The 19,434-nt window shown below is 43.3% G+C and overlaps 1 protein-coding gene across 2 annotated transcripts in view; it reads left to right on the top strand.

The window, feature by feature from the left end:
• Window positions 1-19,434, top strand: part of COL5A1 (collagen type V alpha 1 chain) — a 236,137-nt gene that overhangs the window by 151,089 nt on the left and 65,614 nt on the right. The window lies entirely within an intron of this gene.

Here is a 19,434-nt window from a genome sequence, read left to right as displayed (position 1 = left end):
AGACTCTCTTCTTGTATATAGTGATATAGAGCATGCGAGAATATCCTGGGTGTCTCCTATGTACAGCTGGTATAACCTGGGCATCTCCTGTATAGAATTACAGCAGGGATAACCTGGGTATCTTCTGTATATAATTATATAATTACAGCTGGTATAACCTGGGCATCTTCTGTATATAATTACAGCAGGGATAACCTGGGCATCTTCTGTATATAATTACAGCAGGGATAACCTGGGCATCTCCTGTATCTAATTACCTACCTACATCTGGTATAACCTGGGCATCTCCTGTATATAATTACAGCATGAATAACCTGGACATCTTCTTTATATAATTATATATGTACAGCTGGTATAACCTGGGCATCTCCTGTATATAATTACAGCAGGGATAACCTGGGCATCTTCTGTATATAATTACAGCAGGGATAACCTGGGCATCTCCTGTATCTAATTACCTACCTACATCTGGTATAACCTGGGCATCTCCTGTATATAATTACAGCATGAATAACCTGGACATCTTCTTTATATAATTATATATGTACAGCTGGTATAACCTGGGCATCTCCTGTATATAATTATATATCTACAGCTGGTATAACCTGAGCATCTCCTGTATAAAATTATATATGTACAGCTAGTATAACCTGGGCATTTTCTGTATATAATTATATATCTACAGCTGGTATAACCTGGGTATCTCCTGTATATAATTATATATGTACAGCTGGTATAACCTGGGCATCTTCTGTATATAATTATATATCTACAGCCGGTATAACCTGGGTACCTCCTGTATATAATTATATATGTACAGCTAGCGTAATCTAGGCATCTCCTATATATAATTATATATCTACAGCTGGTATAACCTGGGCATCTTCTGTATATAATTATATATCTACAGCTGGTATAACCTGGGTATCTCCTGTATATAATTATATATGTACAGCTGGTATAACCTGGGCATCTCCTGTATATAATTATATATCTACAGCTGGTATAACCTGAGCATCTCCTGTATAAAATTATATATGTACAGCTAGTATAACCTGGGCATTTTCTGTATATAATTATATATCTACAGCTGGTATAACCTGGGTATCTCCTGTATATAATTATATATGTACAGCTGGTATAACCTGGGCATCTTCTGTATATAATTATATATCTACAGCCGGTATAACCTGGGTACCTCCTGTATATAATTATATATGTACAGCTAGCGTAATCTAGGCATCTCCTATATATAATTATATATCTACAGCTGGTATAACCTGGGCATCTCCTGTATATATATATGTACAGTTGGTATAACCTGGGCATCTTCTGTATATAATTATATTTCTACAGCTGGTATAACCTAGGCATCTCCTATATATAATTATATATCTACAGCTGGTATAACCTGGGCATCTCCTGTATATAATTATATATCTACAGCTGGTATAACCTGAGCATCTCCTGTATAAAATTATATATGTACAGCTAGTATAACCTGGGCATTTTCTGTATATAATTATATATCTACAGCTGGTATAACCTGGGTATCTCCTGTATATAATTATATATGTACAGCTGGTATAACCTGGGCATCTTCTGTATATAATTATATATCTACAGCCGGTATAACCTGGGTACCTCCTGTATATAATTATATATGTACAGCTAGCGTAACCTAGGCATCTCCTATATATATAATTATATATGTACAGCTGGTATAACCTGGGCATCTCCTGTATATAATTATATATGTACAGTTGGTATAACCTGGGCATCTTCTGTATATAATTATATTTCTACAGCTGGTATAACCTAGGCATCTCCTATATATAATTATATATCTACAGCTGGTATAACCTGGGCATCTCCTGTATATAATTATATATGTACAGTTGGTATAACCTGGGCATCTTCTGTATATAAGTATATATCTACAGCTGGTATAACCTGGGCATCTCCTTTATATAATTATATATGTACAGCTGGTATAACCTGGGCATCTTCTGTATATAATTATATATGTACAGCTAGCGTAACCTAGGCATCTCCTATATATAATTATATATCTACAGCTGGTATAACCTGGGCATCTTCTGTATATAATTATATATCTACAGCTGGTATAACCTGGGCATCTCCTTTATATAATTATATATGTAGAGCTGGTGTAACCTGGGCATCTTCTGTATATAATTATATATGTAGAGCTGGTGTAACCTGGGCATCTTCTGTATATAATTATATATCTACAGCTGGTATAACCTGGGCATCTTCTGTATATAATTATATATCTACAGCTGGTATAACCTGGGCATCTCCTTTATATAATTATATATGTAGAGCTGGTGTAACCTGGGCATCTTCTGTATATAATTATATATGTAGAGCTGGTGTAACCTGGGCATCTTCTGTATATAATTATATATGTAGAGCTGGTGTAACCTGGGCATCTTCTGTATATAATTATATATGTTTGTCTGGTTTAAATCAATTTATTGGACCATCAAGAGCTTCAAAGTGAAAAGTTCAATTGGTGGACTTCAGGGTGCTCAAGAAAGTCCAGCCAGTGCCAGGAGTGTCCCCTGAAGAGGATTCAGCTCCAGGATCGTTTCCACACCAGTGCAGAGCTTGTTCAGAAATGGCAGCCGACTGGTGTCACTACATCCGCACTCACAGCAAGGCAAAGGCTTTTGGAGGTTGATTGGTGTCGAGAAAGGCAACAAATATGCCACTTCTTTCCAAGATGAACGTCAAGGACAGACTGACGTTTTGCAGGAAGTACAGGGATTGAACTGCAGAGGACATGAAGTTATTTTTAATGAAGCCTCTTCACATTGTTTGAGACTTTTGGAAGGATGATTGTCCTGAGAAAAAGAAGGTGTATATAATTACAGAGTATTTTTCGGAGTAGAAGACACATTTTTTAACCAGAAGAGCTCTTGTTAAAAAGTGTGTGCATCTTATAGTCCGAAGGCAGCTTCCTGTGATGGAGGAGAACGGTGACGCTGTGTCCTTCCCGATCACGGAAAGAGGTCCGTCTCCCCTCTGCACGAATCTATGTGATCAGAGCAGAAGGGGAAGCTTACCGAGCAGAACGCAGGAGCTGAGCAGCCGAAGAACCTTCTGCATCAGTCATTCTAGGGCCCTCCCGGTCATGTGACTGATCACATGACCTCAAAGTGCTTGAATTAAAGGGAACCTGTCACCCCGTTTTTTGAGATTGAGCTATAAATACTGTTAAATAGGGCCTGCGCTGTGTGTTCCTATAGTGTATGTAGTGTACCCCGATTCCCTATGTATGCTGAGAAATAACTTACCAAAGTCGCCGTTTTCGCCTGTCAATCAGGCTGGTCAGGTCGGGAGGGCGTGGTGACATCGGTGGTTCTTCCTCAGCTTTACGTTGGTGGCGTAGTGGTGTAGTGGTGAAGACACAGCGCGCGATCTGCGCTGTAATCCCTTGCATCGGTGGGGGCGGCCATCTTCCTGGGGCCGCGCGTGCGCAGATCGAGTGCTCTGCTGCACGGGGCTTCAGGAAAATGGCCGCGGGATGCCGCGCGTGCGCATTAGAGATCGCGGCGGCCATTTTCCCAAAGCCGAGATGCAAACTCGGCTTTGGGAAAATGGCCGCCGCGATCTCTAATGCGCACGCGCGGCATCCCGCGGCCATTTTCCTGAAGCCCCGTGCAGCAGAGCACTCGATCTGCGCACGCGCGGCCCCAGGAAGATGGCCGCCCCCACCGATGCAAGGGATTACAGCGCAGATCGCGCGCTGTGTCTTCACCACTACACCACTACGCCACCAACGTAAAGCTGAGGAAGAACCACCGATGTCACCACGCCCTCCCGACCTGACCAGCCTGATTGACAGGCGAAAACGGCGACTTTGGCAAGTTATTTCTCAGCATACATAGGGAATCGGGGTACACTACATACACTATAGGAACACACAGCGCAGGCCCTATTTAACAGTATTTATAGCTCAATCTCAAAAAACGGGGTGACAGGTTCCCTTTAATCTAGTGAAAAGTCCAGCAACTGGTTAACTCCTGCAGCTTCCGTGGAGGTCCTGATCAGGAACTGCAAGCTGTGGTAATATAGTGTGTGTGTGTGTGTGTGTGTGTGTAAATGTGCCTGTAGCAGAGCTGTGCATATTTATGTGCACTAATATGCAAATATCCAAGAATGAAACAATATTAAGTACTAGCTCAAACAATATAAATTATATTGATGAAAAAAAACAAAGCCTAAGTACCAAGTATATTATATTTACAAAAATCTTTTATGAATCATAATTTTTTACAAAAAAACTAAAAAAAAATGTCAAAAAACATTTAAAAAAAAGCCACATTAGAGGCTGCAAGAAAACCAAAAAGCAGTCTAGGGAGTCCTGTAAGATTCATCCTAAACTCACATGTAAGTTCTAAATTAACATATATAAAGTGCAAAAAAGGTGCTTAATGCTGTCAAATAAGTAATACCTATTGATCCAATAGAGTGCTAAATAAATCTTCTATATAATTGTCTAATGGTCACTTCCGTCTTTCTGTCTGTCACGGATATTCATTGGTCGTGGCCTCTGTCTTTCATGGAATCCAAGTCGCTGATTGGTCTCGCCAGCTGCCTGTCATGGCTGCTGCGACCAATCAGCGACGGCCACAGTCCGATTAGTCCCTTTCTACTCCCCTGCAGTCAGTGCCCGGCGCCGACTCCATACTCCCCGCAGTCACCACTCACACAGGGTTTATGCCAGCGGTAACAGACCGCGTTATGCCGCGGGTAACTCACTCCGTTACCGCCGCTATTAACCCTGTGTGTCCCCAACTTTTTTCTATTGATGCTGCCTATGCAGCGTCAATAGTAAAAGGATCTAATGTTAAAAATAATTAAAAAAAATAAAAAATCATTATATACTCACCTTCCGCCACCTTTCCCGCTCCTCGCGACGCTCCGGTAACCGCTCCATGCAAGCGGCAGGTTCCGGTGGCAAGGATGGTATGCGACAAGGACCTGCCATGACGTCACGGTCATGTGACCGCGACCTCATCACAGGTCCTGCGCGCAAAGGACCTGCCATGACGTCACGGTCAAGTGACCGCGACGTCATCACGGGTCCTGCGCTACCAAACCTGGGACCGGAAGCTGCCGAGTGCACCGCACACAGGCGACATGACTACAAGGGTTCCCTCGGAAGGTGAGTATATGTTAATTTTTAAGTTTTTAACCTGTGACATACGTGGCTGGGCAATATACTACGTGGCTCTGTGCTGTATACTACGTCGCTGTGCAATATACTACGTGGCTCTGTGCTGTATACTACGTCACTGGGCAATATACTACGTGGCTGGGCAATATACTACGTCAATGGGCAATATACTACGTGGCTGGGCAATATACTACGTGGCTGGGCAATGTACTACGTGACTGGGCAATATACTACGTGACTGGGCAATATACTACGTGCCTGGGCAATATACTACATGGCTTGGCAATATACTACGTGGCTCTATGCTGTATACTACGTCGCTGGGCAATATACTACGTAACTGGGCAATATACTACGTGGCTGGGCAATATACTACGTCAATGGGCAATATACTACGTGGTTGGGCAATATACTACGTGACTGGGCAATATACTACATGGCTTGGCAATATACTACGTGGCTCTATGCTGTATACTACGTCACTGGGCAATATACTACGTAACTGGGCAATATACTACGTGGCTGGGCAATATACTACGTGACTGGGCAATATACTACGTGGTTGGGCAATATACTACGTGACTGGGCAATATACTACATGGCTTGGCAATATACTTCGTGGCTCTATGCTGTATACTACGTCACTGGGCAATATACTACGTAACTGGGCAATATACTACGTGGCTGGGCAATATACTACGTGACTGGGCAATATACTACGTGGTTGGGCAATATACTACGTGACTGGGCAATATACTACGTGGCTGGGCAATATACTACGTGGTTGGGCAATATACTACGTGGCTGGGCAATATACTACGTGGGCTGTGCAATATACTACGTGGACATGCATATTCTAGAATACCCGATGCGTTAGAATCGGGCCACCATCTAGTATGTATATAAAGTGCTTCAGATCGAACCATATATGATGCAAGCATAAATTTCAATGCAAAGCAGCCAGTGTTGCAATCATAAAGTGCTCATGCATACATAATCATAACACAGGAGAAACTTATATGTGAGTAGCGTCTGATGTAGGTGCTCCCGCCGCCCCAACGCACGTTTCGTGAAAGTCACTTCCTCAGGCATTCAAACTTATTTGTGTCAAGTTCTGTGCATGTTATCATGCCAAAATCACCAGGGTATGTAAACTTTTGATCAGGATCATTTGGATGTTTTGGGCTGTCATTATGATTTAAAAAGAGAAAACACAGTAGTTTGACAATAAATGGCTTCACCCAACCACTAACCATGAGTGCAGCAATAGTTTTGGTATTATCATTCATATTCTCTGAAAAAAAGCAGAGAAAGAAAAAACTCTGCCGGGGTATGTAAACTTTTGAGCACAACTGTATATCTATGGGCATGTAGCAGAGCTGTGTGTGTATAATACACACTGCAGAGATATGAACAATAGATTTATTACCTCCCTATTCTACCATAGTACATTAAAATGAATGATAACGACCTCTCCAATTTACACCACCATAGAAGTTTTAATTACAGTAATAGGAAAAATGTTTGTCCGATTTTCTGCTGTCTAAACCTGGGGTGCGTCTTATAGTCCGAAACATATTGTATATGTACTGCTGGTATAACCTGGGTTTTCTCTGTATATAATTGTATGTGTACAGATGCTATAATCCGGGCATCTGCTGTATATAATTATAGTCATGGCCGAAAGTAATGGCACCCTTGAAATTGTTCCAGACAATTAAGTATTTCTCTCAGAAAATTATTGCAATTACACATGTTTTGTTATACAAGTTTATTTCCTTTGTGTGTATTGGAACAACACAAAAAAAACAGAAAAAGGTCAAATTGAACATAATTTCACACAAAACTCAAAAATGGTCCTGACAAAATTATAGGCACCCTCAACTTAATATTTGGTTGCACATCCTTTGTAATAAATAACTGCAATCAATCGCTTCCTATAACCATCAACAAGCTTCTTACACCTCTCAACTGGAATTTCAGACCACTTTTCTTTTGTAAACTGCTCCAGGTCTCATATTTGAAGGGTGCCTTCTCCCAACAGCAATTTTAAGATCTCTCCGCATGTTTAATGGGATTTAAATCTGGACTGGTCACTTTAAAACTCTCTAGCACTTTGTTTCCATCTATTTCTGGTGGCTCCTTGAAGTATGTTTGGGGTCATTGTCCTGCTGGAAGACTTATGACCTAGGATGCAAACGCAGCTTTCTAACACTGGGCACTACATTGTGACCCAAGCTCCTTTTGGTAATCTTCAGATTTCATGATGCCTTGCGCACAGTAAAGGCATCCAGTGCCAGAGGCAGGAAAAAAAACATCTTTGAACCTCCACCATATTTGATTGTAGGTACGGTGTTCTTTGTAGGACTCATTCCATTTTCTGAAAACAGTAGAATGATGTGCTTTACCTAAAAGCTCTATCTTGGCCTCATCTGTCTACAAGACGCATTTCAAGGAGCATTTTGGCTTACTCATGTATGTTTTGTCAAGCTGCAATCTAGTTATTTTGTCACTGCGTCACCAGTGGGGTCCTCCTGGGTCTCCTGCCATATCTTTTCATTTCATCCAAATGCTGACGGATTGTTTGCGCTGACAGTGATGCACCCTGAACCAACAGGACAGCTTGAATTTCTTTGGAACTTGATTGGGACTGCTTATCCACCATCCGGACTATCCTGCGTTGAAACCTTTCATCAATTTTTCTCTGCCGTCCACATTCAGGGAGATTAGATACAGTGGACAAAGGAACATCAACATCTCTGGAGATGGACTTGTAAGCTTGAAATTGTTGATATTTTTCAACAATTTTGGTTCTCAAGTCCTCAGACAGTTCTCTTCTCCTCTTTCTGTTCTCCATACTTAGTGTGTCACATACAAACACACAATGCAAAGATTGAGAAAACTTCTCCCCTTTTTATCTCCTTTCAGGTGTGATTTTCATATTGCCCACACCTGTTACTTGCCACAGGTGAGTTTGAACGAGCATTACATGCTTGAAACAAAGTTGTTTATCCATAATTTTGGAAAGGTGCCAACAATATTATCTGGCCCATTTTGGGGGTTTTATGTGAAATTATTTCCAATTTGCCTTTTTTTCTCTGTTTTTTTTGTGTTGTTCCAATACACACAAAGGAAATATACTTGTGTATAACTAAATGCGTAATTGCAATAATTTCTGAGAGAAATACTTCTTCAATTTCTGAAACAATTTCAAGGGTGACAACACTTTCAGCCATGACTGTATACAGTGGGGGGAAATAAGTATTTGATCCCTTGCTGTTTTTGTAAGTTTGCCCACTGACAAAGACATGAGCAGTCTATAATTTTAAGGGTAGGTTAATTTTAACATTGAGAGATAGAATATCAGAGTATCAAAAATAAGATCCAGAAAATCACATTGTATCTACTATATAATTGTCTAAGGGTCACTTCTGTCTTTCTGTCTGCCCTTCTGTCTGTCACGGATATTCATTGGTCGCGGCCTCTGTCTGTCATGGAAATCCAAGTCGCTGATTGGTCGTGGCAAAACGCCCACGACCATTGCCACGACCAATCAGCGACTGGCACAGTCCGGCGGCAACATGGCTGCTCCTTCCTCCCCGCAGTCACTGCCCGCTCCATACTCCCCTCCAGTCAGCGCTCACACAGGGTTAATGGCAGCGTTGACTGCGGTGTAACGCACTCGGTTAACGCTGCTATTAACCCTATGTGACCAACTTTTTACTATTCATGCTGCCTATGCAGCATCAATAGTAAAAAGATCTAATGTTAAAAATAATTTAAAAAAATAAAAAATCGTTATGTACTCACCGTCCGTCGGCCCCCCGGATCAGGAACCGGCCTTTCCCGCTCCTCGCGACGCCACGGTGACTGCTCCATGCATTGCGGTCTCGCGAGATGATGACGTAGCGGTCTCGCGAGACCGCTACGTCATCATCTCGCGAGACGGCAATGCACTCTTCAGACCAGAGCGCGCGAGGAGCGTCGGTAACAGCTTCGATCCGGGGGCCAACGGAGGGTGAGTATATCGCTATTTTTAATTTTAATTCTTTTTTTTAACAGGGATATGATGCCCACATTGCTGCATGGGCTGTGCAATATACTACGTGGGCTGTGCAATATACTACGTGGGCTGTGCAATATACTACGTGGGCTGGGCAATATACTACGTGGGCTGTGCTATATACTGCGTGGGCTGTGCTATATACTACATGGGCTGTGCAATATACGCTGTGCAATGTACTGCGCGGGCTGTGCGATGTACTTCGTGGTCTGTGCAATATAGCGCGCGGGCTGTGCAATATAGTACGCGGGCTGTGCAATATAGTACGCGGGCTGTGCAATATAGTACGCGGGCTGTGCAATATACTGCGTGGGCTGTGTTATACACTATGTGGCCTGTGTTATACACTACGTGGCCTGTGTTATACAGTATGTGGCCTGTTACAGTTGTGGCCAAAAGTATTGACACCCCTGCAATTCTGTCAGATACTACTCAGTTTCTTCCTGAAAATGATTGCAATCACAAATTCTTTGGTATTATTATCATTATCATTTAATTTGTCTTAAATGAAAAAACACAAAAAAGAATGAAGCAAAAAGCAAAACATTGATCATTTCACACAAAACTCTAAAAATGGGCCAGACAAAAGTATTGGCACCCTCAGCCTAATACTTGGTTGCACAACCTTTAGCCAAAATAACTGCGACCAACCGCTTCCGGTAACCAACAATGAGTTTCTTACAATGCTCTGCTGGAATTTTAGACCATTCTTCTTTTTCAAACTGCTCCAGGTCCCTGATATTTGAAGGGTGCCTTCTCCAAACTGCCATTTTTAGATCTCTCCACAGGTGTTCTATGGGATTCAGGTCTGGACTCATTGCTGGCCACCTTAGAAGTCTCCAGTGCTTTCTCTCAAACCATTTTCTAGTGCTTTTTGAAGTGTGTTTTGGGTCATTGTCCTGCTGGAAGACCCATGACCTCTGAGGGAGACCCAGCTTTCTCACACTGGGCCCTACATTATGCTGCAAAATTTGTTGGTAGTCTTCAGACTTCATAATGCCATGCACACAGTCAAGCAGTCCAGTGCCAGAGGCAGCAAAGCAACCCCAAAACATCAGGAAACCTCCACCATGTTTGACTGTTGGGACCGTGTTCTTTTCTATGAATGCCTCTTTTTTTCTCCTGTAAACTCTATGTTGATGCCTTTGCCCAAATAGCTCTACTTTTGTCTCATCTGACCAGAGAACATTCTTCCAAAACGTTTTAGGCTTTTTCAGGTAAGTTTTGGCAAACTCCAGCCTGGCTTTTTTATGTCTCGGGGTAAGAAGTGGGGTCTTCCTGGGTCTCCTACCATACAGTCCCTTTTCATTCAGACGCCGACGGATAGTATGGATTGACACTGTTGTACCCTCGGACTGCAGGGCAGCTTGAACTTGTTTGGATGTTAGTCGAGGTTCTTTATCCAACATCCGCACAATCTTGCTTTCAAATCTCTTGTCAATTTTTCTTTTCCGTCCACATCTAGGGAAGTTATCCACAGTGCCATGGGCTTTAAACTTCTTGATGACACTGCGCACAGTAGACACAGGAACATTCAGGTCTTTGGAGATGGACTTGTAGCCTTGAGATTGCTCATGCTTCCTCACAATTTGGTTTCTCAAGTCCTCAGACAGTTCTTTGGTCTTCTTTCTTTTCTCCATGCTCAATGTGGTACACACAAGGACACAGGACAGAGGTTGAGTCAACTTTAATCCATGTCAACTGGCTGCAAGTGTGATTTAGTTATTGCCAGCACCTGTTAGGTGCCACAGGTAAGTTACAGGTGCTGTTAATTACACAAATTAGAGAAGCATCACATGATTTTTCGAACAGTGCCAATACTTTTGTCCACCCCCTTTTTTATGTTTGATGTGGAATTATATCCAATTTGGCCTTAGGACAATTCTATTTGTGTTTTTTCATTTAATACAAATTAAATGAAGATAATAACAAATAATTTGTGTTTGCAATCATTTTCAGGAAGAGACTGAGTATTATCCGACAGAATTGCAGAGGTGCCAATACTTTTGGCAACAACTGTATACACTACGTGGCCTATGTTATACACTACGTGGCCTGTGTTATATACAGCGTGCGTGGTACTGCGCGGGCTGTGCAATATACTACGCGGGCTGTGCAATATACTAAGGGGGGTGTGCAATATACTACGCGGGCTGTGCTATATACTCTGTGGGCTGTGCTATATACTCCGTGGGCTGTGCTATATACTACGTGGCTGTGCTATATACTATGTGGCCGGCCGCGAACAATCAGCGACAGGCGCAGTCCGGGGGATTTGAACCAAGCTTCGCTAATTGGTCGCGGCTGGCCGAATCCTGTGTATCCAATGTATTATTCTAAAATCTTCATAAATAAACTACATACATATTCTAGAATACCCGATGCGTTCGAATCGGGCTACCATCTAGTGAATTATATAAATGTATTTTCATTTTGCAGTGAGAAATAAGTATTTGATCCGTCTGGCAAACAAGACTTAATACTTGGTGGCAAAACCATTGTTGGAAGCACAGCAGTCAGACATTTTTTGTAGTTGATGATGAGGTTTGCGCACTTGTCAGGAGGAATTTTGGTCCACTACTCTTTGCAGATCCTCTCTAAATCATTACGATTTTGAGGCTGTCGCTCGGCAACTCGGAGATTTAACTCCCTCCGTAAGTTTTCTATGGGATTAAGGTCTGGAGACTGGCTAGGCCACTCTATGACCTTAATGTACTTCTTTTTGAGCCACTCCTTTGTTGCCTTGGCTGTATGTTTTGGATCATTGTCTTGCTGGAATACCCAGCCACGACCCATTTTTAATGTCCTGGCGGAGGGAAGGAGGTTGTCACTGAGTATTTTACGGTACTGCTATGTGTCCAGGTAAAGACTGCAACTCTGTGTCCTCCGTTATTTACCGGCAACCCACCATCCTTGCCATACACCTTGGGAGCCCTGGGGACCCCGCTTCACCTGTGGGAAGCATCACCATCTTGCTGCAACAACATCACACCAGAGGACCCCTTTAAGCAGTGTCGGTCCCTCTGACCGAGAACCACAGGTGGTGTCACGAACAGACTTTATTCCAAAATTCCCCTTAAAGACCTTTCCCCCTTTAACTGGGCGTCCAGGGCCACGGGCCGGGTCGCAGCCACCGTGACATCCCCTTTAGGTGCGACCGCACCCAGTGCCGAGTGCTCCAGGCCCTGGCGGGCATTCCATATAGAGGGTATAACCTGGGTATATAACCCAGGTATCTTCTGTATATCATTATATATGAACAGATGCAATACGTTATACATTTGCTTCTCAAAAAATTAGAATTTACATAGTTACATAGTTATTAAGGTTGAAGGAAGACAATATGTCCATCTAGTTCAACCCATAGCCTAACCTAACATGTTGATCCAGAGGAAGGCAAAAAAACCCCATGTGCAAAGAGTAAGCTCCACATTGGGGAAAAAAATTCCTTCCCGACTCCACATATGGCAATCAGACTAGTTCCCTGGATCAACGCCCTATCAAGGAATCAAGTGTATATACCCTGTAACATTATACTTTTCCAGAAAGGTATCCAGTCCCCTCTTAAATTTAAGTAATGAATCACTCATTACAACATCATACGGCAGAGAGTTCCATAGTCTCACTGCTCTTACAGTAAAGAATCCGCGTCTGTTATTATGCTTAAACCTTTTTTCCTCCAACCGCAGAGGATGCCCCCTTGTCCCTGTTTCAGGTCTATGATTAAAAAGATCATCAGAAAGGTCTTTGTACTGTCCCCTCATATATTTATACATTAAAATAAGATCACCCCTTAGTCTTCGTTTTTCCAAACTAAATAGCCCCAAGTGTAATAACCTATCTTGGTATTGCAGACCCCCCAGTCCTCTAATAACCTTGGTTGCTCTTCTCTGCACCCGCTCCAGTTCAGCTATGTCTTTCTTAAACACCGGAGACCAGAACTGTGCACAGTATTCTAAGTGTGGTCGAACTAGTGACTTGTATAGAGGTAAAATTATGTTCTCCTCATGAGCATCTATGCCTCTTTTAATGCATCCCATTATTTAATTTGCCTTTGTAGCAGCTGCCTGACACTGGCCACTGAATTTAAGTTTGTCATCCACCCATACACCCAGGTCTTTTTCATTGACGGTTTTGCCCAGAGTTTTAGAATTAAGCACATAATTATACATCTTATTACTTCTACCCAAGTGCATGACCTTACATTTATCCCCATTAAAGCTCATTTGCCATTTATCAGCCCAAGCTTCTAGTTTACATAAATCATCCTGTAATATAAAATTGTCCTCCTCTGTATTGATTACCCTGCAGAGTTTAGTGTCATCTGCAAATATTGAAATTCTACTCTGAATGCCCCCTACAAGGTCATTAATAAATATGTTAAAAAGAAGAGGGCCCAATACTGACCCCTGTGGTACCCCACTGCTAACCGCTACCCAGTCCGAGTGTGCTCCATTAATAACCACCCTTTGTTTCCTATCCCTGAGCCAGCTCTCAACCCACTTGCACATATTTTCCCCTATCCCCATTATTCTCATTTTATGTATCAACCTTTTGTGTGGCACCGTATCAAAAGCTTTTGAAAAGTCCATATACACTACATCCACTGGGTTCCCTTGGTCCAATCTGGAACTTACCTCTTCATAGAAACTGATCAAATTAGTCTGACATGAACGGTCCCTAGTAAACCCGTGCTGATACTGGGTCATGAGGTTATTCCTCTTCAGATACTCCAGTATAGCATCCCTTAGAATGCCCTCCAGTATTTTACCCACAGTAGAGGTTAAGCTTACTGGCCTATAATTTCCGAGTTCAGTTTTTGTCCCCTTTTTGAATATTGGCACCACATTTGCTATACGCCAGTCCTGTGGCACAGACCCTGTTATTATGGAGTCTTTAAAGATTAAAAATAATGGTCTATCAATGACTGTACTTAATTCCTGCAGTACTCGAGGGTGTATCCCATCCGGGCCCGGAGATTTGTCAATTTTAGTGATTTTTAGACGCCGCCGCACTTCCTGCTGGGTTAAGCAGGTGACATTTAATTGGGAATTTTTATCACTAGACATTTTGTCTGCCATGGGATTTTCTTGTGTAAATACTGATGAAAAAAAGTCATTTAGCATATTGGCTTTTTCCTCATCCTCATCCACCATCTCACCCAGACTATTTTTAAGGGGGCCAACACTATCATTTTTTAGTTTCTTACTATTTATGTAGTTAAAGAATATTTTAGGATTATTTTTACTCTCTCTGGCAATGAGTCTCTCTGTCTCAATCTTTGCTGCCTTGATTTGCTTTTTACAGAATTTATTTAATTTTCTGTATTTATTTAATGCCTCCTCACTACCTACTTCCTTTAATTCTCTAAATGCTTTCTTTTTGTCACTTATTGCGCCCCTTACAGCTCTGTTTAGCCATATTGGTTTCCTCCTATTTCTAGTATGTTTATTCCCATACGGTACATACTGTGCACAGGTCCTATCCAGGATGCTAATAAACGTCTCCCATTTTCTTTGTGTATTTTTGTGTCTCAGGATATCGTCCCAGTTAATTGCACCAAGATCCTCTCTCATCCGTTGGAAATTTGCCCTCCTGAAGTTTAGTGTCCTTGTAACCCCTCTACTACACATCTTTTTAAAGGATACTTGAAAACTTATTATTTTGTGATCGCTATTTCCCAAGTGACCCCCAACCCTTATATTTGATATGCGGTCTGGCCTGTTGGTTAATATTAGGTCTAGCAGTGCCCCCCTTCTTGTTGGGTCCTGAACCAGTTGTGAAAGGTAATTGTCTCTCATAATTGTCAAAAACTGATTACCTTTGCTGGAACTGCAGGTTTCTATTCCCCAATCTATTTCAGGGTAGTTGAAGTCTCCCAAATCATCAAAAAGTTAATTTATTTCAGTTCTTCAATACAAAAGTGAAACTCATATATTATATAGAGTCATTACACACAGAGTGATCTATTTCATGTGTTTATTTCTGTTAACCCCTTCCCGACCTTTGACGCATACGCTGCGTCATGAAAGTCGGTGCCATTCCGACCCATGACGCAGCATATGCGTCATGGAAAGATCGCGTCCCTGCAGGCCGGGTGAAAGGGTTAACTCCCATTTCACCCGATCTGCAGGGACAGGGGGAGTGGTAGTTTAGCCCAGGGGGGGTGGCTTCACCCCCTCGTGGCTACGATCGCTCTGATTGGCTGTTGAAAGTGAAACTGCCAATCAGAGCGATTTGTAATATTTCACCTAAAAAACTGGTGAAATATTACAATCCAGCCATGGCCGATGCTGCAATATCATCGGCCATGGCTGGAAACACTTATGTGCACCCACCCCACCCCTCCGATCGCCCCCCCAGCCCCCCGATCTGTGGTCCGCTCCCCTCCGTCCTGTGCTCCGCTCCCCCGTCCTCCTGTCCGCTTCCCCGTGCACCAATCACACCCCCTGTGCTGCAATCAAACCCCCCCGCACTCCGATCCCCCCCCCCCCGCACACAGCGACCCCCCCCGTGCTCCGATCCACCCCCCCCGCACAGCGATCCCTCACCCCGTGCTCCAATCCTTCCCCGTGCTCCAATCCTCCCTCCCGTGTTCCGATCCACCCCCCCCCCATGATCCGATCCACCCCCCCGTGCTCCGACGCCCCCCCCGTGCCCTGATCTCCCCCCCCTTATACTTACCTGGCCGCCCGAGGTCCGTCCGTCTTCTTTCCTGGGCGCCGCCATCTTCCAAAATGGCGGGCGCATGTGCAGTGCGCCCGCCGAATTTGCCGGCCGGCAGATTCGTTCCAGAGTGAATTTTGATCACTGAGATATATCCTATCTCAGTGATCAAAATAAAAAAAATAGTAAATGACCCCCCCCTTTGTCACCCCCATAGATAGGGACAATAAAAAAAATAAAGAATTTTTTTTTTTTTCACTAAGGTTGGGGTAAGAACTAGGGTTAGGGTTAGGGGTAGGGGTAGGGCTAGGGGTAGGGTTAGGGTTAGGGGTAGGGTTAGGGCTAGGGTTAGGGTTTCGGTATGTGCACACGTATTCTGGTCCTATGCGGATTTTTTCCGCAGCGGATTTGAAAAATCCACAGTGCTAAACCGCTGCCGATTTATCGTGGATTTACCGCGGTTTTTCTGCGCATTTCACTGCGGTTTTACAACTGCGATTTTCTATTGGAGCAGTTCTAAAACCGCTGCGGAATCCGCAGAAAGAAGTGACATGCTGCGGAATGTAAACCGCTGCGTTTCCGTGCAGTTTTTCCGCAGCATGTGTACAGCGATTTTTGGTTCCCATAGGTTCACATTGAACTGTAAACTCATGGGAAACTGCTGCGGATCCGCAGCGTTTTCCGCAGCGTGTGCACATACCTTTAGAATTAGGCTATGTGCACACGGTGCGGATTGGCCGCTGCGGATCCGCAGCAGTGTTCCATCGGGTTTACAGTACCATGTAAACATATGGAAAACCAAATCCGCTGTGCCCATGGTGCAGAAAATACCGCGCGGGAACGCTGCGTTGTATTTTCCGCAGCATGCCAATTCTTTGTGCGGATTCCGCAGCGTTTTACACCTGTTCCTCAATAGGAATCCACAGGTGAAATCCGCACAAAAAACACTGGAAATCCACAGGTAAAACGCAGTGCCTTTTACCCACGGATTTTTCAAAAATGATGCTGAAAAATCTCATACGAATCCGCAACGTTGGCACATAGCCTTAGAGTTGGGTTGGAATTAGGGTTGTGGTTAGGGTTAGGGGTGTGTTGGGGTTAGGGTTGTGGTTAGGGGTGTGTTGGGGTTAGGGTTGTGATTAGGGTTACGGCTACAGTTGGGATAAGGGTTAGGGGTGTGTTGGAGGTAGAATTGAGGGGTTTCCACTGTTTAGGCACTTCAGGGGGTCTCCAAACGCAACATGGCGCCACCATTGATTCCAGCCAATCTTGTATTCAAAAATTCAAATGGTGCTCCCTCACTTCCGAACCCCGACGTGTGCCCAAACAGTGGTTTACCCCCACTTATGGGGTACCAGCATACTCAGGACAAACTGCGCAACAATTACTGGGGTCCAATTTCTCCTGTTACCCTTGAGAAAATAAAAAATTGCTTGCTAAAACATCATTTTTGAGGAAAGAAAAATGATTTTTTATTTTCACGGCTCTGCGTTGTAAACGTCTGTGAAGCACTTGGGGGTTCAAAGTGCTCACCACATATCTAGATAAGTTCCTTGGGGGGTCTAGTTTCCAAAATGGGGTCACTTGTGGGGGGTTTCTACTGTTTAGGCACACCAGGGGCTCTGCAAACGCAACGTGACGCCCGCAGACCATTCCATCAAAGTCTGCATTTCAAAAGTCACTACTTCCCTTCTGAGCCCCCACGTGTGCCCAAACAGTGGTTTACCCCCACACATGGGGCATCAGCGTACTCAGGAGAAACTGGACAACAACTTTTGTGGTCCAATTTCTCCTGTAACCCTTGGGAAAATAAAAAATTCTGGGCTAAAAAATTATTTTTGAGGAAAGAAAACGTATTTATTATTTTCACGGCTCTGCGTTATAAACTTCTGTAAAGCACTTGGGGGTTGAAAGTGCTCACCACACATCTAGATAAGTTCCTTTGGGGGTCTAGTTTCCAAAATGGGGTCACTTGTGGGGGGTTTCTACTGTTTAGGCACACCAGGGGCTCTGCAAACGCAATGTGACGCCCGCAGACCATTCCATCAAAGTCTGCATTTCAAAAGTCACTACTTCCCTTCTGAGCCCCCACGTGTGCCCAAACAGTGGTTTACCCCCACACATGGGGTATCACCGTACTCAGGAGAAACTGGACAACAACTTTTGTGGTCCAATTTCTCCTGTAACCCTTGGGAAAATAAAAAATTCTGGGCTAAAAAATTATTTTTGAGGAAAGAAAACGTATTTATTATTTTCACGGCTCTGCGTTATAAACTTCTGTAAAGCACTTGGGGGTTGAAAGTGCTCACCACACATCTAGATAAGTTCCTTTGGGGGTCTAGTTTCCAAAATGGGGTCACTTGTGGGGGGTTTCTACTGTTTAGGCACACCAGGGGCTCTGCAAACGCAATGTGACGCCCGCAGACCATTCCATCAAAGTCTGCATTTCAAAAGTCACTACTTCCCTTCTGAGCCCCCACGTGTGCCCAAACAGTGGTTTACCCCCACACATGGGGTATCAGCGTACTCAGGAGAAACTGGACAACAACTTTTGTGGTCCAATTTCTCCTGTAACCCTTGGGAAAATAAAAAATTGCGGGCTAAAATTCATTTTTGAGAAAATAATTTTTTTTTTTTATTTTCATGGCTCTGCGTTATAAACTTCTGTGAAGCACTTGAGGGTTCAAAGTGCTCACTACACATCTAGATTAGTTCCTTTGGGGGTCTAGTTTCCAAAATGGGGTAATTTGTGGGGGATCTCCAATGTTTAGGCACACAGGGGCTCTCCAAACGCGACATGGTGTCCGCTAATGATTGGAGATAATTTTCCATTTAAAAAGCCAAATGGCGTGCCTTCCCTTCTGAGCCCTGCCGTGCGCCCAAACAGTGGTTTACCCCCACATATGGGGTATCTGCATACTCAGGACAAACTGGACAACAACATTTGTGGTCCAATTTCTCCTATTACCATTGGCAAAATAGGAAATTCCAGGCTAAAAAATCATTTTTGAGAAAAGAAAAATTATTTTTTATTTTCATGGCTCTGCATTATAAACTTCTGTGAAGCACCTGGGGGTTTAAAGTGCTCAATATGCATCTAGATAAGTTCCTTGGGGGGTCTAGTTTCCAAAATGGGGTCACTTGTGGGGGAGCTCCATTGCATAGGCACACAGGGGCTCTCCAAATGCGACATGGTGTCCGCTAACAATTGGAGCTAATTTTCCATTCAAAAAGTTAAAAGGCGCGCCTTCCCTTCCGAGCCCTGCCGTGTGCCCAAACAGTGGTTTACCCCCACATATGAGGTATCGGCGTACTCGGGAGAAATTGCTCAACAAATTTTAGGATCCATTTTATCCTATTGCCTATGTGAAAATGAAAAAATTGAGGCGAAAATAAATTTTTTGTGAAAAAAAAGTACTTTTTCATTTTTACGGATCAATTTGTGAAGCACCTGAGGGTTTAAAGTGCTCACTAGGCATCTAGATAAGTTCCTTGG

This window comes from Ranitomeya imitator, chromosome 2, assembly GCF_032444005.1.
Source record: "Ranitomeya imitator isolate aRanImi1 chromosome 2, aRanImi1.pri, whole genome shotgun sequence".
In the NCBI taxonomy this organism is placed as follows: Eukaryota; Metazoa; Chordata; class Amphibia; order Anura; family Dendrobatidae; genus Ranitomeya; species Ranitomeya imitator.
Note: the sequence above shows the minus strand (reverse complement) of the source record. Positions and strands in the feature narration are given on the sequence as shown.